General features: G+C 39.8%; 1 long non-coding RNA gene across 1 annotated transcript; it reads right to left on the minus strand.

Annotated features, from left to right (window-relative positions):
* Positions 1–10,554: 10,554 nt before the first annotated feature.
* LOC122708990 lies at positions 10,555–18,507 on the minus strand. The gene is made up of 5 exons (XR_006345377.1): positions 18,321–18,507; positions 13,427–13,552; positions 13,182–13,327; positions 11,615–11,697; positions 10,555–10,681 (listed from the first exon to the last, which is right to left on the minus strand). It is a non-coding gene; the product is annotated as an uncharacterized LOC122708990 (long non-coding RNA).
* Between the last annotated feature and the right edge of the window lie 3,272 nt (positions 18,508–21,779).

A 21,779-nucleotide genomic window follows, 5' to 3' on the forward strand; every position in this document is an offset into this window, starting at 1 on the left:
TATTATGTAACATATTGCTTTTGCCCTGCCCAATATCACTTCCTTATGCATTTGTTCTTCTCCATGATGTATAATCCTGAATAAATCTGTTCTCTCTCCCAGAATTTGACTTCTAAACAGACACACCCTGGGAGGATAGATGATTTTAGCTGAGTCATATGCAGGTCCGGGACGTCCCAAGAGTGCGATCCCTGAAACTGCTCTGATTCCTATTCTCCCCAAAGAGTCATTGTCCATCTTTTCTTTTGAAGCTGGTTGTTCTCCAGAATCTCAAATAAATTCCTTCATCTTGTTTAAATTATAGTTAGCTTGCATTGCTTGCCGCATTAAAAACGAACTGATTCAAAAGTCATAACCACAGCCCAGATTACAGGAAACTGTGGGGAACACAGTATTGGTGATAAGGGTAAGAAGAAGCAGAAGAGAATCATCTTTTACATTGCAGGATGGGAAGGCAGCTGCTCACGGAACACCATGGTGAAATGTTATTACTTGTGGCCAGCTGGGACTGTGTGCCCTCTGACCCCGGAGTTCTAGGGGACCACGTAGGTACCGCAATGAGCCAATTCAAAGGGAATGTAGAAGTAGGAATCGTGAAGGGTATTGTGGTTGTTTTTAATGGTTGTGAATAACTTAAAAATAAACAGTAGAAGAATTTGCTTGCATTTGATATGGATAGCAGTACACCGCTACTATCCTGGCTCAAGACAGCAGCTCTTGTTCACTGCCACGTGTGACTGACTGACTGCCTTATTCTTCTTCAAGACAGAACATTAATTCACTACACTGAGGAGAGCATGCCAATAGGATCCAGACAGTTAAAAATAGCAGGACCCGAGACGCAATGCATGATACATATTTACAGGATTTGAAAACAAAAATCCATGAAAATACAAGATTCTGCCACATCATAGAAATTACACCTTTAGTAGGTTAGAATGTGTCAAGCTATTTTCACCCACGTCACAAAAAGATATTCTGCTCTAATATCTCTCACTCACAACCACAGGGAAGGTGGTACAATATTTGCTGGACCTCTTTTTTAAAAATCTGTATTTCTTTAGGTTGCATCAGGTCTTAGTTGCGGAACTCAGGCTCTTTCCTTGCGGCGCACAGACTCTCCAGCTGTGGCTCATGGGCTGAGTTGCTCCAAGGCATGTGGGATCTTGGTTCCCCACCCAGGGATCGGACCCATGTCCCCCTGCATTGCCAGGCAGATTCTTAACCATTGAACCACCAGGGAAGTCGCTTTGCTGAGCCTCTGGAGGCAGCATTTATAATTTCCTGTTTTCCTGCTTTAGTACATTTACTAAGCGACTAAGAAAGCTGCCAGGTTTGGTTTCTCTAGCTCTCCAGACTACAATACAAATAATTCTGGTACTTGTGCCTTTTGCCTCAGCAGATCTACTGCTTCTCAAAGAACTGAGTTGACTTCAATGCTCTTAAGAAGTTGTTGAACCTCACAATAGGAAAGTCACAGTGCCGGGCCTGAAAATCAAACCTCTTTCTGCAAGTGACTCTTTTTTTCTTTGTCAAAGAAACCACCTGTTTAGCTCACAAAAATTCAGCCTTACTTCTTTACAGTGTTTTGAGTTCAATGAATCATGTATCCTACTAAACATCACTTTAGTTGCACCCCCCAAATTTCATTGTAATTTTTCATTTCTTTCTGTTGATGCAGTTTAAATTTCCAGTGTGACTTCTTTTTTGACCTGTAAGTTATTTATTTTAAAAGCACTTTTAAATTTCCAGATGTATGCTATCTTTTGTGGGTTTTAACTACCTTTTGATATTACTTTCTAAATTTAACTGCATTCTGGTCAGAAAAGGTGGTCTTTTTCACACCAATCTAAAATTTGTTGAGATATATTTTATAATTAATATGTCTTCTGTTTTTATAAATGTTTTATATCTTTTACAACCGTTGGGTGAGGGTCCTACAGGGTTCATTACAGTTGACTTGTTCACTGTCTTGTCCAACTCTTCTATACTTTTGTGTGTGTGCGCTCAGTTGTGTCCATATCTTTGAGACCCCATGGACAGTCACCTACCAGACTTCTCTATACATGGAACTTTCCAGGCAAGAATACTAGAGTAGTTGCTGCTTCCTACTCCAAGGGATCTTCTTGACCTAGGGGTCAAACCCACCTCTCTTGCATCTCTTGCATTGGCAGGCAGATTCTTTACCACTGGTGCCACCTTACCTACCACTGGTTTGATTACTTGACCTTCCCATAACTGGGGAAAGTGTATAAAAATCTTCTCTGGTAATGATAGATATATCACTTTTTCATTTTTTGCACTTCTGACAAAATGTATTTTATTGATTTTTTTAAGATACGTTATTGAGTATGTAAAAATTGGAATTATTATGTCCTCTTGGTAAATTGCCTTTTGTAATTATCTAATATGTATTAAATTATTATGTAAATACTCTTTATATAAGCATTTAAATGACCCTGATGCTGGGAAAGATAGAAGGCAGGAGGAGAAGGGGATGACAGAGGACAAGATGGTTGGATGGCATCACCAACTCAACGGACATGAGTTTGAACAAACTTCCGGAGATAGTGATGGACAGGGAAGCCTGGCATGCTGCAGTCCATGGGGTCACAAAGACTTGGACACAACTGAGTAGCTGAACAATGAACAACAAAATTATATAAATGCTCTTTATACCTGGTTATCCTTTTTGCCTTAAATTCTACTTGTCAAAAATTAAGAGAGTTATATCATCTTTCTTTTGATTGGCTTGGAATATTCTTTTCATCATTCATTTGCATCATTTTTCCTGCACTACATTTTAGTTACATTTCCTATAAACAATAAGGAGTTTTTATTTTTTAATCTAATTTAACAACATGCATTTTAACTGGGCAATTAAATGCATTGACATTGATTATGATTACTGATGATTTATTTCCACCAAAGTGTTTTGTTTTCTATTTTTCTAACTTTTTCTAATCTTCCATCTTTACTTCCATTATTAAAAAATTGATTGTGGGTTTTATTCTTATTGAACCTTTCTTTCCCACTGGATTGGAAAATATATGTCTATAATTGGTGGTCTTCCTTGAAATTGTAATATTTATACTTAACAATACCAAAAAAGTGTATCCTTCATCTGTAAGAAATACATTATATTAATCCCAATCCTTTCTTCCAGACTTACATGCATTGTATTGTATTTTGTTGAATTATATTACATTGTGTTACATACATTGTCTACTATTTTTCTAACACCTACAATTTAAACTCTTCTTATATACCATCAGTTTATTCATTGTTACCACTTTCTTTTCTCTTCATATCTTCCTTAATCTTGGATTTTCCTTGTGAAATCATTTTCTTCCTTCAAAAAGAACTCTTTTAAATTGCAAAATATAACTCACATACAGTGGAAAATACACTGTAGCATCCTGTATAACATCCGGTGTAACATCCATTCAATGTAACACCAATTCAGTCTAGTAGTAGAGCATCACCAGCAAGCACCTCAGAAGCCCTCCTTCCTGCCTTCTCCCAGTCACCTTCTTTCCTCTCAAATGTAAACACTTAACTGACTCACAATGTTTCTAGCTTAGTTTTTGTGTTTTGAACTTTCTATAAAAGAATATTTATTATTTTATGTATGACTTTTTTTCATTCAACATTATAGTTGTGAAATTCAGCCATATTGATGAAACTAGCCATGGTTTGTTCATTTTCATTGCTGAGAATTTGCTTATCCAGTCTATTGTTCATGAGAATTTGAGTCCTTGTCAAACTTTGGTTACTGCAAATAATGCTGCTATGAACATTCTTATATAAACCTCTTGGTGCATGAATGTACCAAGTGCAAAATTTCTGAGTAATAAAGTATACATAGATTTCACCTCCAAAAAAAATGTCAAAGTGTTTAATAAATTCTTGGATTAATTCATATTCCTACCAGCAGTGTATGAGAGTTTCATTTATTTCACATACTTACAGACCCCTTTATTTACATTTTTACCATCCTGCAAAGTGTGTAACAATATTCAATTGTGATTTAAACCTGCATTTTCTAGTGACTAATGTGAAATAAATCTTCAAACGTTCAGTGGTCATTTGGATGCTTTCTCACATGAAGCACTTTCACTCTCCTCCTTCACGCTTATCAAGAGGTTCTTCAGTTGCCATTTTAAAATTGGATTTTTTATTTTTTTATTGTTGTTGTTGTTCAGTCACCCAGTCATGTCCGACTCTTTGTGACCCCACGGGCTGCAGCACGCCAGGCCTCCCTATCCCTCACCATCCCCCAAAGTGTGCCCAAGTTCATGTCCATTGCATTGGGGATGCCATCTGGCCATCTTACTCTCTGATGCCATCTTCTCCTTCTGCCCTCAATCTTTCTCGGCATCAGGGACTTTCCCAAAGTCAGCTGTTTGCGTCAAGTGACCAAAATACTGGAGCTTCAGTTTCAGTCCTTCCAATGAGTATTCAGGGTTGGTTTCCTTTAAGATTGGCTAGTTTGATCTCCTTGCTGTCCAAGGGACTCTCAGGAGTCTTCTCCAGCACCACAGTGAGAAGGCATCCGTTCTTTGGCGCCCTGCCTTCTTTACAGTCCAGCTCTCACAACCATACGTGTCCACTGGAAAGACCGTAGCCTTGACTATATGGACCTTTGCCAGCAGAGTGATATCTCTGCTTTTCAACACACTGTCTAGGTTTGTCATAGCTTTCCTGCCAAGAAGCAATCATCTTCTGATTTCATGGCTGCAGTCACCATCCACAGTGATTTTAGAGCCCAAGAAGAGGACATCTGTCACTGATTTCACCTTTTCCCCTATTTGCCATGAAGTAACAGGGCTGGATGCCATGATCTTAGTTTTTTGAATATTTAATTTTAAGCCGGCTCTTTCACTCTCCTCCTTCACTATCATTAAGAGGTTCTTCAGTTCCTCTTGGCTTTCTGCCATTCGAGTGGTATCATCTGCATATCTGAGGTTGTTGCTTTCTCCCACCTATCTTGATTCCAGCTTTTACCCTCAATACTGCCAGGGAAGGCCTATGTGAGCACATCCAGCCCGGCATTTCTCATCCTGTGCTCGGCGTACAGGTTAAATAAACAGGGTGACAGCAGACAGCGCCGTTGCATTCCTTTCTCAACCCTACAGCAAACTGCTGTTCCATACGGGGTTCTAACTGCTGCCTCTTGACCCGCATACAGGTTTCTCAGGAGACAGGGAAGACGGTCTGGTATTCCCATCTCAAGAGCTTTCCACAGTTTGTCATGATTCCTCACAGTCAAAGGCTTTAGTGTAGCCGATGAAACCGAGGTAGATGTTTTTCTGGAATTCCCTTGCTTACTCTATGATTCAACAAATGTTGGCTATTTGATCTCTCTGGTTCCTCTGCCTTTTCTAAACCCAGCTTGGAAGTCTGGAAGTTCTAGGTTTGCATAATGCCTGTACTTTTCTATCACTCTGTAGAATTTTTTTTTTTTTTTTTTGGTATCTTCCGCACACAAGTTCTTTGCCAGTTATATGTATTAAAGTACTTTCTTCAAGTCTTAGACTGAATTTTTACTCTCTCAATTGTGTCTTTTAAAGAATAGAAGTCTTTATTTTTCAAGTCTATTTTTCTATGGCTAAGATTTTTTTCCACCCTTAAGAAGTGTTTCCCTATGCCAAAGTAATGAAGATATTTTCCTATATCAATTATTAGAAGCTTTATTATCCTGCTTTTCAACTTAAAGCTACAATCCACTTAGAACTGATTACTGAGTATAATGTAAGAGTCAAATTTCATTTTCTATCCAATGAAGTATAATTTGTTAAAAATTCATTTTCCCTACTGCTCTGCAGTGTCACCTTTGTCATAAACTATGTATCCAATTATATACTACACTGTCTAAATGATCATAGCTATACATGAAATTTAAATTTTTTATTTCTTTATTTATTTAGTTTGTCCTGGGTCTTTGTTGCTGCCCACAGGCTTTTCCTAGTTGCAGTGAGCAGGGCTTCTCTTTGTTGCAGTGCCCAGGCTTCTCACTGCAGTGGCTTCTCTGGTTGCGGAGCACGGGCTCTTGGCACACAGGCTTCAGTAGTCGTGGCTACAGCCTTAGTTGCTCCACAGCATGTGGAATCCTCCTGGATCAGGGATCGAACCCATGTCTCTTGCATTGGCAAGAGGATTTTTATCCACTATACTACCAGGGAAGCCCTATGTGAAGTCTTAATATTTAGCATGTACGTGTGTGTTCAGTTGCTCAATTGTGACTCTTTGCAACTCCACGGACTGTAGCCTATCAGGCTCCTCTGTCCATGGAATTTTCCAACCAAGAACATTGGAGTCGGTTGCCATTTCCCCCTCCAGGGGATCTGACAACCCAGGGATCAAATTCACATCTCTTCCATCTTCCACATTGGCAGGTGGATTCTTCACCACTGTGCCACCTAGGAAGCTGTGTGTGTGCATGTGTGCTAAGTCACTCCAATCATTGTCTGACTCTTTACAACCCTAAGAGCCGTAGCCTGCCAGGCATCTCTGTCCACGGGATTCTCCAGGCAAGAACACTGGAGTGGGTAGCCATGCCCTCCTCCAGGGGATCCTCTCTACCCGCCCGAATCTCATGTCTGCTTAGTTAGCAGGCAGGTTCTTTACCACTAGCGCCACCTGGAAAGCCCCTAGGAAGCTATAGCAAATGTCAAACCAAGCTTTCACTACTAAAGTACAAGTTTATTGGAATTTGTTATCCTTTTAGACAAAGCTGAATTTTCTTTACTATTGTTTTGTTTAGGATTTTCACATCTATCTTTATGAGAAAGATTGTCCTTCAACTTTTTTTTCTTATGATATCCTTGTTAGGTTTTGGTATCAAGATAACGCTCTCTTCATAAAACAAAATTAGGAAGTGGTTCTTCTCCTGTTCTATTTCTGTGAAAGAATTCACTTAGTATTGGCATGATTTATTAATTAAATATTGGAATTTACGCTGAAATAATTAGTCCATGAGTTCTGTGTTTGCTTGTGTGTGTATGTGAAGGTTTTGAATTTTGGATTGAATTTCTTTAATAATTGTGAAGTGGTAAAGAATCCACCTGCATTGCAGGAGACACAGGTTCAATCTCCGGGTTGGGAGGATCCCCTGGAGGAAGAAATGGCAACCCTCTCCAGTATTCTTGTCTGCAAAATTCCATGGACAAAGGAGCCTGGTGGGCTACGATCCAGGGGGGTCACAAAGAGTTGGACACGACTGAGCAACTGAACACATATTAGAATTTCTGCTTCCTCTTGTGTTTTTGAAAAGAAACCGTGTTCTATAATTGTTAGGTACAATGATCTATAAAGTAAATTAAGCCAAGTTTGTTCGTTATATTGTTCAAATCTTCTATGCATCCTTATTGATTTTTTAGAATCTACTCATTTTATCAGTTCCTGATAAAAGTGTATGAAAATCTGTCTAATATTATGGAGTTGCCTATTTCTCCTTATAATTCTGTCAATTTTATATAGAAAGGCAGTCATGTACATACAGTCTGCCAGCTCCTGCTCAGCTGCCTAAGCCCAGGAGCACTTCCTTACTGGAGATAAAAGCCCTCACAGGCTGTTCTGGGCTCTCAGCCTTGTGAGGGAATGCATTTTCCTGTCCTGGGCTTGATGTATAGGTACTCCTTTGTTCTGTTTAAGTCTGTGTGTCAGTGACCCCCAGGCACGCCTCCAGCTTTCTGTATTTAGATCCTGGGTGGGAGGGGTGGGGGCCCTTCCACAGCAGCTTGAAGTGAGAGGATGCAGTCCCCTGGCTGCTAGCAGAACAGATCCACTGGTCATGGGGGACTGAGGCATTTCCAGAGGCTGGATCTTTGCACATTTTATCGCCCTCTCTTTTTGCTATAAGTAAACCCTGGGCCACTTGAGCCTGCTGTTTGTGTCTTCTGCTCTCAGCGACCTTGAATCTTGTACTGATTTCCTCCCTGGGTGGCACTTATCCGCCTTTTAGCCTTGACCACACTTCTGGTAACATAACATTCCATCCTGTGGCACAGCCTGACCACCCAGTGAGCAGTGAAACAATGTATATATAGTCCCATAAATTATATTCCCCCTAATTGTTAGTTCTACACAAATCTTGTGAGTTACATGCAAACTATGTGTGTGTGGTGTATTCCTGTTAAATTGAAAGTTTGGTTTAACATTTGCTCTTTTTCTTTAAGAAGTGGACCTCTTTAGTAAGAGTTTTTGCTTTAAAATCAACTTTTTAAAAATGTATTAATATAGAAGCAACCAGTTCTCTCTTGGTTAGAATTTGCATAGCATTTTTTTCCATATCCTTTCATTTCAATTGAACTAGCTAGTCTAATTACACTGAATGTACTTACTGGTACATTCAGCTTAAACCTTCTACCTCTCTATTTAATCTTTATTTGTTTCATCCCCTTTGTGTCCTTCCTTGCTTGCATTCTCTTAGACTGACTTACCTTTTTACAGTTCTTTTTCTCCAGCCCTTCTCCCATTTCTCAGCCTTGTGTTGGTGGTGGTAGTGGGTGGCGGTGGTGGGTTAGTCACTCAGTAATGTCTGACTCTCAGACCATGGTCAGGCTCCTCTCCATGGGATTTTCCAGGCAAGCATACTGGAGTGGGTTGCCATTCCCATCTCCAGACTAATCTGTTAGGGATTCCCTAAAGATTGCAGCATGCAATCCTAGACTTAGCAAAACCTAATGTTATTCAGTACTAATGTTAATAGTACAATGTATGTGCTATTGTTGTCAAGTTTTAAATTTTTCTACTATTTTAAATTAAATAAGATGTAATAATAATAATAATTAGTAGTTAATCCAATATTGATTGGATTAACTCAAACGTTTACCATTTTCATTGTTCTTTATTGCTTCTTGTATTTCTGGTCTTCCATCTGGGAGTATATTTTCATCTGCCTGAATAATACCATTTAGTATGTCCTTCAGTGCAAATCTATTCATGGTCAATTTTCTCTATTTTTCTTGGTCTAAAAATACTTTCTTGTTTCTCTTTATTAGTTGAAGGATATTTTGTAAGCTGGCACTTGTTTTCCTTCAGCTGTTTAAAAATATCATTCCATTGTATTCTGGCTTGCACTGCTTTCTGTGTGGTTGTCTGTCAATCTAATTGTGGCTCTTTGTTATCTTTATTAACAAATATTTTTAGAATCCATTTATTTTGCTTTGGTCTTTTGGAACAGATAATAGAAAAATGAAATAACAAGTATGTTTATTTACCAGTCCCTCTGTGAGCCTCTGATTTATGCTGATAATAGGGTTTTAGGAAAAGGAAGCAGGGAAAACACGTTTTCAAACTGTTAAAAGCTATTTTTCAAATGTATTGCTTATTTTTTGTTATTTAAGATTGCCTTCAAATTACACACAGTAGATAAAATTTGTTGAGCAGACTAGTTTTATTTAGACTGGTTATATTTTAGGGGCTATAAGGTGTTTTGTTTATTTGTAAAACTATTATTTTTTTAAACATAGAACACAGTTTGTGGTTGTTTATTTGTTGAAAAACTGGATTATTTGTGCAATGGAGTTTTCTGTAGTCTCAGTTTCTGATTGCACCTCTGTGGTGTGGTTCAATGTGTTCCTCTTTTCCTCATATATTCTATGCTTTGGTAGTATATGAGATTCAGGTTAAATTTTTTGGCAAGGTTTTTTCAAAGATTTTTATGTTTTATGTTCTTCCATCAGGAGGTACATAATATTTGATTGTTCTCTGTGTGTAGTGTTAGCAGCTGTTGATAATCAATGGTAAGCTCCATTCATTTATTGTAAATGAATTCTATTCAATTCAGCTATTTTTCCTTTGTTTTTATCCAAAATACTCGAAAAATAACTTCCTCTCATCTACTATTTAGTTACTCTGTAGCAGAGTATGTGTAGGAAAGGTAGAATAAATGCCTGATTACTTTCCCTTTATTTACCAGTTTTCCTAAATGATATATTGCTTTATCAACATTGTCTAACAGTGACCTATAAGGGCTATTTTATTGGGGGAAGGGGTGTGTAAATAGGAACTTGTGTACTTAAATATATTTGATGTGTTTCAATCTATTGCAGTTATCTTTGTTCTCAAATTGTCCCAATTTTGTCTTGTCTTTTTTCTGAACATTCTATTCTTTCTTAGTTATCAGTTTTTCACTAGCAGCAGACAGAAAGCAGCTCAAGCTTTCTGAATGTGTTTTTAAACCCAGGTATTTCCTCAGAGAGATTCTTATTCTGTGTCTTAGTTTTATAAAATATTGAGTTGCTTCTTTGATCATCTAGTTAAATCTGACATCTTTTTAAACATTTCTTTTATTTCTTTTGAATTATTTTAAAACTCTGTAAACCATTTTTCTGTCACTTGATATGTTCTGTTCTGTATGCTGCTGCTGCTAAGTTGCTTCAAGTCGTGTGCGACCCCATAGACAGGAGCCCACCAGGCTCCCCCATCCCTGGGATTCTCCAGGCAAGAACACTGGAGTGGGTTGCCATTTTCTTCTCCAATGCATGCATGCATGCTAAGTCGCTTCAGTCGTGTCCGACTCTGAGATCCCATGTACAACAGCCCATCAGGCTCCTCCGTCCCTGGGATTCTCCAGGCAAGAATGGGTTGCGATTTCCTCCAGGCAAGAGTACGTTGTGATTTCCTTCTGTATAGAAAGCGACATTCCCCAAAGAACACGGAAAATGACCCAGTTCTAAACAAGAGAGCATAAATCCAAGCATTTCATTAAAATCTTGCACTTAAGGTCCTCATCCACTTAAGTGTATGTACTGAGCCCCAGCAGTTCAGTGGTAGAGTCTGTCTGTAATGCAGGAGACACAGAAGACATGGGTTCAATCCCTGGGTCGGGAAGATCCCCTGGAGGAGGGCATGGCAACCCACTCCAGTATGCTTGCCTAGATAATCCCGTGGACAGAGGAGCCTGGCAGGCTAAAGTCCACACGGTTGCAGAGTTGGACATGACTGAATGGACTTAGCACACACACAAAGTCCCTTTCAATACATGATGTCAATCTCATTCTTGTTTTCTTGAAGAAGACTGACTCGAGAGTTTTTTAATATTATTATTGTCTTTGCTAATCTTAAATTTTACTATAATATTTCTAGATATAGGGTTTTCCTTACTGATCATCTGTGGCATTGTCTGAGCTCTTTAACGTTCAGTCTTTCATCTTTCGTTTTGTGGAATTTATCACCATTCACTTCAAATATTTCCTCTCCTCAATTTGGTTTTTCCTTCACTTCACAGGCTCTTTTATTCAGATACCGGCACTGCTACACTTCATTCACTTACCTTTATCCTCCGCTCCTTCTATTTGATCTTGTTCATGAAGTTCTGCTTTCAGAATATCCCTCACTATTAGTTTCATGGAGCCAGAATATCTGTGTTCATATCCTGGCTCCACCTCAGGGAATTTACTTAACCTCTTTACGCCTCGATTTCTTCATCTGTCAAGTAGGGGTGATACTACTTCCTAACTCCCAGAGTTGCTGTGGAAATTAACTGTGTTAGCATGAAAGAGCATTGCTCTGTATGTATTATTACAAAGTAAATAATATACACATTCTGTTATTGTTATTATTAATTCTTCTTTATTATATTTTCATACCTGTCATTTCTACTTACCCCTTTTTGACCTCTTGTATCCACATCATATTATTTGTGTCTGCATGAGGATATTTGTTGCTCGTTTTAAATTCATGGTGCATCTGTAACAATAATTCTACTTTCAAAATTCATGAGGCATGTGTTCTTCAGTTTTGTTGTTTTTCTGTTTAGTTGTACATTTTCCGGAAGAGCCAATGCCCAGGCCTGGTTTTTCTTCCTGGTGACTTTAAGATAATAGAGAAAATGGTCCTCGAAGGGGAGAGCCCTGGGTATACTGCAGCAGCAACCCACAGCCCTGCTTCCTGCCATCACACTGGCAAACACCACTGGTCAGGAATTTGCTCTTAAAAGTCTTATTGAGATGCTGCTGTGCTGGAAAGAAAGACTCCAAGAATGTGACGCAGGGGGTCCTACAGTTTGGAGTGAGCATGGGTGCAGGTATAAGTGGTCAGCACCTGTTTTCATCGATGCCTCACCACACCCTGCCCCAGCAGGGCTTCTGGGTCACCCTGAAATTATCCTGAGACACCAGCTGGCCTGGCTACTGCTTCAGTGATGATACACCCAAGGCCATGGTGGGGAGAAGCCAGGTTAGAATTTAAAACTCTGGTCTGGCATCCTTGGCCCCTTGGGAGGTTCTTTCCCAGGCTGAGGCCTCCTTCTGGCAGTCCCCTTACTCACAGCAGCCTTTGAGTCCTCGTATCTATACTAGGTTTCTCATGATCTTTATGCTGGACCCTCAGATCCTTGCTTAGCTCTCACTTCTGATTTGGGGAGATTGAACCAGAAGCCTATGCTGATGGCCTCCTTATAGGAGCCAGGAGTCGCCTCTTCACAGAAAATTTCTAGGCTTTTTTCTCTTTGATTTCAAAGATAAACTTGATGGTAAAACATTATGAGTTTCTTGAAAGACCCTATTCACTCTTAAGGGCACCTTTGACCTGGGCTCTTTGAAATAAGGATTCATGGAAAGAAGACCACACACTCCCTACCCCCACCCCAGAGAAGATACTATTTTTTTCCTCTTTCATTTGATTTGCTTTGCTTTGCTTCTGCTTCTCCTTCTTCTCCCCCTCCTTTCCCTCCTTCTCCATTTCTTCCACAGAACTTTGCACATAATGACCTCTTGAGAAATCCGTGCTGACTGGACTAGCCTCTATATCTAAGCCCTGTCATGCAATGTTTTCAAATGAACTGATGAGACCATCGGTAACAAAAAGAGCCTGCCTTTCTTTTCTTAATTTTCAGTCTGAGTAACAGAAAATTCTAATGAAGGGTGTGTGCAAGTATATAACAAATTCTTCATGTGATTAGTCAAGCTACCTGACTTCAAACAGGTTTTTATTTTTGTCTGTATTACTGGTAAACTGCATGGCCTACTTCTGCTTGGCTCAGATCAAGTTTGATCAATGTGTTTGGCATGTAAATGAGCAAATTCCTAGATAAATCAACCTGTTTGGGCGAAACAAATGAATCTATTATGACACGAGCCAAGTAGAAACTTCCCCCGCAACTTGCCCATGAATATGACCCACGTTCAATGTCTGCAGCTTTCGCCTGCCACCTCAGGGAGCAGAGCTGTTACCTGGCTCGCCGCACGTTCAAAGGCACGCTGCCTGTGTCACCATGGCGCTTTGACCCAGAATTGAGTGATGGGCAGATTAAGGTTAGCTGGAGAGCATTGGATCTTAATCTCAAAACCGCCTCTGGTTTCGGTGCAACAGTTGAGAACTCAAGAAGGAAAATAGAAAAGTTCTCTTACCTAGCATGTGAGACACAGATGATTAATTATGCTTTAATTTTTAACAGTGCTCTTTTGAAGGTACCTACATAAGCTCATGGAAGTAGGACTTTCTGCCATATGTGTGTTGCTTTCAACTCTCCTGAAAATACAGTCTCTCACTTGGTGTTTGATAGGGAATTACTGTATCTTGTTTTTCCGTGATGAATGGGTACCTGTATAACAAGAAAATTTGTGGGTCTTCATGAGTCACACACGACCTGAGAAATTCTATGCTCAGTTATGGTATTTCAGATGATCACTGGGAGTCAAAGTATATTTGTGGATTGCAGCAGGGCTTATTTTAGAGGCAGCACTGAGGAGCAAAAAACATAGTCTTAAGAATTAGACAGACGTCACTTTGAGCCCTGGCTCTGTCACCAAGTTAAAGCTCCAGATATGTAACTTAATCTTCCTGTGCCTAAGTTTCCTCATCTGCCTATAATGATATATAAATGAGATGATATATGGAGAGTCGCCTGATACAGAAGAGATGTTTAAATGAGCCATCAAAGCTGTAACATTCACCTAATAAGCATGTATTTATTCACATTGTGTGTTAATTTCCAAGAAAGGATAAAACACAAATGTTTTCTGTCTTTCAAACGTGTATATCTCAATATATAGAAAATTTATGTTACATATATACATACTAGATTCATGCATATGAATAAATATGTCTGCATAATTGTGGTCATTTCACATGCTAGCAAGGCAATGCTCAAAATCTTTCAAGTTAGGCTTCAACGGTATGTGAACTGAGAACTTTCAGATGTATAAGCTGGGAGAGTGAAAAAGTTGGCTTAAAGCTCAACATTCAGAAAACTAAAATCATGGCATCTGGTCCCATCACTTCATGGCAAATAGATGGGAAAACAGTGGAAACAGTGAGAGACTATTTTTGGGGACTCCAAAATCACTGCAGATGGTGATTGCAGCCATGAAATTAAAAGACACTTACTCCTTGGAAGGGAAGTTATGACCAACCTAGATTGCATATTAAAAAGCAGAGATATTACTTTGCCAACAAAGGTCTGTCTAGTCAAGGCTATGGTTTTCCAGTGGTCATGTATGGATGTGAGGGTTGGACTGTGAAGAAAGCTGAGCGCCGAATAATTGATACTTTTAAACTGTGGTGTTGGAGAAGACTCTTGAGAGTCCCTTGGATTACAAGGCGATCCAACCAGTCCATCTTAAAGGAGATCAGCCCTGGGTGTTCACTGGAAGGACTGATGTTGAAGCTAAAACTCCAATACTTTGGCCACCTGATGTGAAGAGCTGACTCATTGGGAAAGACCCTGATGCTGGGAAAGATTGAGGACAGGAGGAGAAGGGGATGACAGAGGATGAGATGGTTGGATGGCATCACCGACTCAATGGACATGGGTTTGGGTGGACTTCGGGAGTTGGTGATGGACGGGGAGGCCTGGCGTGCTGAGATTCATGGGGTCGCAAAGAGTCGGACACGACTGAGTGACTGAACTGAACTGAACTGAGAAAAGGGAGAGGAACCAGAGATCAAATTGCCAACATCCAGTGGATCAAGGGAAAAGCAAGGGAATTCCAGAAAAATATCTATTTATGCTTCATTGACTACTCTAAAGGCTTTGATTGTGTGGATCACAGCAAACTGTAGAAAATTCTTAAAGATATGGGAATATTAGAACACCTTGCCTGCCTCCTGAGAAACCTGTGTGCAGATCAAGAAGCAACAGTTCAAACCAGACATGGAACAACTGATTCAAAATTGGAAAAGGAATACTTCAAGCCTGTATATTGTCACCATGCTTATTTAACTTATATGCAGAGTACATCATGAGAAATGCTGGGCTGGATGACTCACAAGCTGGAATCAAGATTGCTGGGAGAAATGTTAATAACCTCAGAAATGCAGATGACACCACCCTTATGGCAGAAAGTGAAAAGGAACTAAAGAGCCTCTTGATGAAGTTGAAAGAGGAGAGTAAAAAAGCTGGCTTAAAGCTCAGCATTCAAAAAGCTAAGATAATGGCATCTGGTCCCATCACTTCATGCAGATAGATGGGGAAATAATGGAAACAGTGACAGACTTTATTTTCTTGGGCTCCAAAATCATTCTGGATTGTGACTGCAGCCATGAATTAAATGACATTTATTCCTTGGAAGAAAAGCTATGACAAACCTAGGGCAGAGACATCACTTTGCCAACAAATGTCCGTATAGTCAAAGCTATATTTTTTTCCAGTAGTCATGTATAGATGTGAGAGTTGAACCATAAAGAAGGCTGAGTGCCAAAGAATTGGTGCTTTTGAACTGTGATGTTGGAGAAGACTCTTGAGAGTCCCTTGGACTGCATGGAGATCAAACCAGTCAATCCTAAAGGAAATCAATCCTGAATATTCATTAGAAGGAGTGATGCTGAAGCTGAAACTCCAATATTTGGCCACCTGATGTGCAGAATGGACTCATTGGAAAAGACCCTGATGCTGGGAAAGATTGAGGCCAGGAGGAGAAGGGGACAACAGAAGAGGAGATGGCATCATTGATTCAATGGACATGAATTTGAGTAAACTCTGGGACATAGTGAAGGACAGGGAAGCCTTGCATGCTGCAGCGCATGGGGTCACAAAGAGTCAGACACAACTGAATGACTAAACAAAAACAACCTCCCACATAACTGTGAAGATTAGACATTAAAGAATCAACAGAACATAATAAAATAATTCACAAACATCAGGTAGAGTTCATTAAAAGAACATAAGAATGGTGAAAATTGAGAATTCTACAAATGCAATTCTCTGTATTAATATGTGAAAAGCATCTGATCTGTGGTGGGTTTGTAATGTGCCAACTGTCTAGGCTGAATCAAGTTCCTTCCTTTAATCACAGAATAAGTCAGTTGAAGTGATGAAAATGCTGACAACTATGAACAATTTGTGTATATATAAGCAATGACAACTCCTTAAACTGAATAAAAGCAGTCATAAAATATTATCGATTTTAAGACATATTCTGATTTCAGAGGTTTTAAAATGTCAAAAAGATGTGCACCTAACAACCAATGAAATATGGCATTTCAAGTTGTTGAGGAAAAGATGGAATTATTCTTTACAATTAGTATTTTTGACAAAATAAAAACATACACAAATCATAAAGCAAATGACAAATTTTAACAGTTATTTTTAAAACATGATGGGGGAAAAGCATGACAAAGGGTTAATTACCTTACTATACAAAAATTCTTATAAATTAATAAGAAAATGATCAACAGTTAAGAAAAATTGGCATAAGCAGACCGAACTCTGCAAGAGAGATATATAGACAGTAAATCAGTGACAGTGTACCCAGCTTCACTCTTAATTTGAAGTGCAAATTAAAGCAAAATACTATTCACACTTATCAGATTGGTGAAAGTTTTAAATTAAAACTTGATAACACCCAGTGTTGCTAAGAGTAAAGGGAAAATAAACACATGTATATATTATTATTGGTGTAAGCACAAAGGGCACATCTTTTTTTGAGATAAATTGTCATCATATATAAATTCAAAATTTTGTTCCTGGCTTTATAGAAATTATGTCAGTGATTTGTAAAGTTCTCTAAAACAGAGTATTCTGCACACAAATTTATCAACCATGTGATTTGTAATCAAACTAATTTAGATAAAGTCTAGGCCCTAAGATTTGATGTAGAGAAGGAAGGAGGTTGGACTACTGGTAACCCTAAGTCTATATCTTCAGGGTTATATTTACTGTCTGCTCACAACTCTGTGTAAGTATCTGTATGCGTGGTTCTGCAAGTCACGAGGAAAATGCCTGTAATGCTGCTTGGGGCTGGGCAGACCGTGGGCGGCTCTCATTTCTGGCTCTTACTTGCCATGGGACTTGGGTAAGACGTTTACATTAAGACTCAGAAAACAGGTAGAACAATATCTACTTCCAAGAATTGTGATGAGGAAGGAACGAGATACTTATATAAAGCTTTAATGATGTCACCTAACACATAGTCTACTTAATAAATACTATTATTTTTATTAAATTTATATTATAGACATATTATTTGTAATTACTATTTAATATATAATAATTATTATGTAATATATAATAATTGGTGGCTCAGGCAGTGAAGAATCCTCCTGCAATGCCAGAGACCTGGGTTCGATCCCTGGATTGGGAAGATCCCCTGGAAGAGGACATGGCACCCACTCTAGTATTCTTGGCTGGAGAATCCCCATGGACAGAGGAGCCTGGCGGGCTACAGTCCCTGGGGTCACACAGAATCAGACACGACTGGGCGACTAAGCACAGCACAGCACAGCTATATGTAATAATTATTATTATGTATTATTATATCTAATAATAATAATAGTTATTTTATTATAAGCTCACAATCTTGGCTGCTTATCCACCTTGTTTTTTATTTTTGCTTTGTTTTTTAATTTTTACAATGCTGTGTTAGTTTCTGCCATATAACAACGTGAATCAGCCGTAAGTATACACACATCCCCTCCTTCCCAAGTCTTCCTCCCCTCCCCCATTCCACCCCCCAGGTCCTCACAGAGCTCCCGACTGGGCTCCCTGTGCTACACAGCAGTTTCTCACCAGTTATCCAATTTATATCTGATAGTGTATATATATATTTCTCCGTCATCCCACTCTCTCCCTCCCCCACTGCGTGCCCAAGTCCATTCTCTATGTCTGTGTCTCCATTCCTTCCCTGCAAATAGGTCCATCAGTACCATTTTTCTACATTTCATATATATGCATTAAAACACTATATTGTTTTTCTCTTTCTGACTTACTGCTATTGACCCATTTAAAAATGCTGTCTTGTGCTTCCTTTAATATGGTTCTGGGAAAAAAGGAAGCCTTTTGGGTTCAGCAGTTACTCTGAATGCCTTTCTTTTTGTAGACATCCATGTGCTGCTTGCCATTTTTGTTTTAATCCTTGTTGTAAAGTTCTCACCTCACATCTTTGGTCAACGCTCACGTACTGCTTCAGATGCCTCCTTTGTCTTAAGATGACTTCAGTTTGGGACGGTCACGTGCAAAAATATCCTACATTTCATAATGGTTCCACTTCTCTGTAGAAGCCACATTGGCTGAAGGGACAGCAAAACCCAAACAATGTCCGAAGTTGCTGGCTAGAATCTGTGGTTGGAACTCTAGTTGCATCTATTCATAGCAGTCCCACGATGACATTGCATTTGTGTTTGGGAGACTCTCTGAGGAAAAGCTACTTAATACTCTTCCAGAGCTGAAAACATTCCAGGTGAAAATCAGCTACAGTGAAATATATATGTATATATATTTTGGGTTTTTTTAATTTATATGTAATACATATATATATTTGTTAATCAAATATATCTTCCTTTAAAATCAGAGAATCTGACACACTTGAGCCAGATATGGAGACTTGAGTTGATTGAATAAAGATCTTAGCTGGAACCAAGTAGTAAGACGTGACGGGAAGCTTACCCCTGCAATGTGATCGTGTCAGTTGACACATGCACCTGTTCTGTTACAGGAGAGAGTGACAACTAAACTATAAACACATGCATTGGGTTAATTGTATGAAGTTGTCTTAACCATGGAACATATTTTAGCTCTCAAGCAGAAAGAAAAAGTTAATTATTGCTGAGTGTTAATAATCCCCAAACTGCTCTGGAAGCATTGGTATTAATATATCTAAATTGAGAAGACAAGGATCAGAAGGGGATGGTGAGCATCAGAAAGTGAGGGGTCAGGAGGGCAAGTGGCGTGGTGTGGCATGCGCGCTCAGTCGTGTCCGATACTTTGAGAACCCGTGGACTGTCGCCCGCCAGGCTCCTCTGTCCATGGGATTTTCCAGGCAAGGATACTGGAGCGGGTTGCCATTTCCTTCTCCAGGCAATCTTACCCACCCAGGAATCCCACCCTCCTCTTGTCTCGCGCCTGCATTGGCAGGGGGATTCTTGACCAGCTGAGCCACCAGGGAAGGCCCCCAGGAGGGCACATCCAGCTCTAAATTGTCGAGATATTTGAGTCCCATAACTCACCTCTTTTGTTTTGAGAGTATGTATCTGGAGATGCTCTTGGCTGCAAATAATAGAAATCTCACACTGTTCTAAATGTGAAGGAAAGGTATTATTCCACGGAACAGGAAGTCTAAATGTAGGACAGGCTCTAGATGCAGCAGAACGAAGACTCTGGCTCTGTTGGTCGTTGCCCTGCCCTGCGCATCTAGCTTTGTGCTCAGGTGGTTTCCACGGCTACTGCAAGAGGATGGAAAGGGAGGGGAGGGGAGGAGTACCGGAGAGAAGGGAGGACTTTCCAGCAGTCTCACTCAGCTAGCAGCGCGCAGGCGCCCACTGTCGCACAGAACATTATTTCCATGGATATGTTACCTGCTGATTGGCTTACACGTCATCCCTGAGTCAATTACATGGCAAGAGGATGGAATTAATGTTGTTGGCTTAGACCAGATGGAGACTTCAAAACTCCCAATTTGAGGATGGGGTCAGATTCTCCTTTATCACACAAGCGGCACATGAACAGTTTGGACCTCTGTCAGGAAGAATATGTCGGGGGCCAGATAGGAATGTATGCCTGGCAGGCAGCTAGCAGATTATACTACATACACTAATTGAGCAACCTTCTCAGCAGGAATCAAAAGTTTAGAATTCCCTGTCCTTAGGGCATAAAAGACTGATCAATTTGCCAGTTATATTTCTCACAAGTTAATATGTTGACATCTGGGCTTCTATAATTATCTCTCCAGATCGTCAGGGGACTAAACCATTCTTTTTCTTTCTTTCTGTTTTCTGACTGTGCTGTGTCTTCTTTGCAGTGCATGGGCTTTCTCTAGTTGTGGCTCATAGGTTCCTCTTGTTGTGCATGCGGGCTTTTAGAAAGTGAGGGCCTCAGTAGTTGTGGTGCGCAGGCTTAGTTGCCCTGCAGCATATGTGACCTCAGTTCTCCTACCAGGGATTGAACCCGTGTCCGCCTGCTTTGGAAGGCAGATTCTTAACCACTGGACCACCAAGGAAGTTCCAGGACTAAAACATTTTTGATGTGTTAACAAAACAGGTGTCTGTGCCTGCATTTCTGAGGACCAACCATGCACCACAGAATATAGTGATTTCACCAAGGTAACACTACCCTATGGGTCTTTAGTTGACATTCATTGATGACCTTCTTGTCACATTTTATCATTCATATTTTATATTTTGTCAACTTTCAGTATATAATTGTTCTAAACACATCAGTGGGAGCATTCTGAGTCTGGGTTATAGCCTCAATCCAGTGCAAATGTAAATCCAAATGATTTCCTTTCCTCTTCATTTATTATGTTCTTTTAATTCTCCCATGTTTATGTAGATATATACATTTATTTGGGCTTCTCTGGTGGCTCAGACGGTAAAGAATCTGCCTGCAATGCGGGAGACCCCGATTCAATTCCTGCATCAGGAAGATCTCCTAGAGAAGGGATAGGCTACCCACTCCTGTTCTCTTGGACTTCCCTGGCAGCTCAGGTGGTAAAGAACCTGCCTACAATGCAGGAGATCTGGGTTTAATCCCTGGGTTGGGAAGATCCTCTGGAGGAAGGTATGGCACCCACTCCAGTATTCTTGCCTGGAGAGTCCTCGTGGACAGAGGAACCTGGTGGGCTACAGTCCATGGGGTCACAAAGAGTCAGACATGACTGAGCGACTAAGCACAGCACATACATTTATTTTAACGTGCAACATTTTTTTTTGTTTATTATCTGTCAGTTCCACTAGACTAAGAGGAATGAGGATAAAGGCTTTGTCTGTTTTATTCACTGCTTATTTATTCAGGCCTTACTGGAGGCCCTGCCAGGCACATAGTCGGCCTTCAGTAAATTCCAAGCAGTCCTTTCTTTGCACAGCCAGTGTGATAATGTAAAGTGCTGTGTACAGCATTCTTAATAACCAATGGAAAAAGTTACAATTGTTCTGTCATCATTAAAAATTTTTGTCAAAACATTAAAAACTCTAATGTCAGTTATAAACACATCATCATCATCATCACATCATGTAGTCACTCAGTCGTGTCTGACTGCGATCTCATGGTCAGCTAGGCTCCTCTGTCCTTGGGATTCTTCAGGCAAGAATACTGGAGTGGGTTGCCAGTTCTTTCTCCAGGGGATCTTCTCAACCCAAGGATCAAACACAGATCTCCCACATTGCAGGCAGATTCTTTACCATCTGAGCCACCAGGGAAACCCTGTAAATCCACAGCAAAATGAAGAAAGAGTGAAACTATGTATTTAGTAGACTGTAGTTTAAAAATTAAAAACATTGGAAAAAATAAAGTGTTTTACATCTTTGAAAGCTTGTATTGAGTGGTTTGCTTCTATTTGCCTATTCTCTGTTCCATTAGTTTCTATTTCTGCATTCAGTATTTTCACCCTGTGCTTTCT

The sequence above is a fragment of the Cervus elaphus genome, chromosome 15, assembly GCF_910594005.1.
Source record: "Cervus elaphus chromosome 15, mCerEla1.1, whole genome shotgun sequence".
Lineage (NCBI taxonomy): Eukaryota > Metazoa > Chordata > Mammalia > Artiodactyla > Cervidae > Cervus > Cervus elaphus.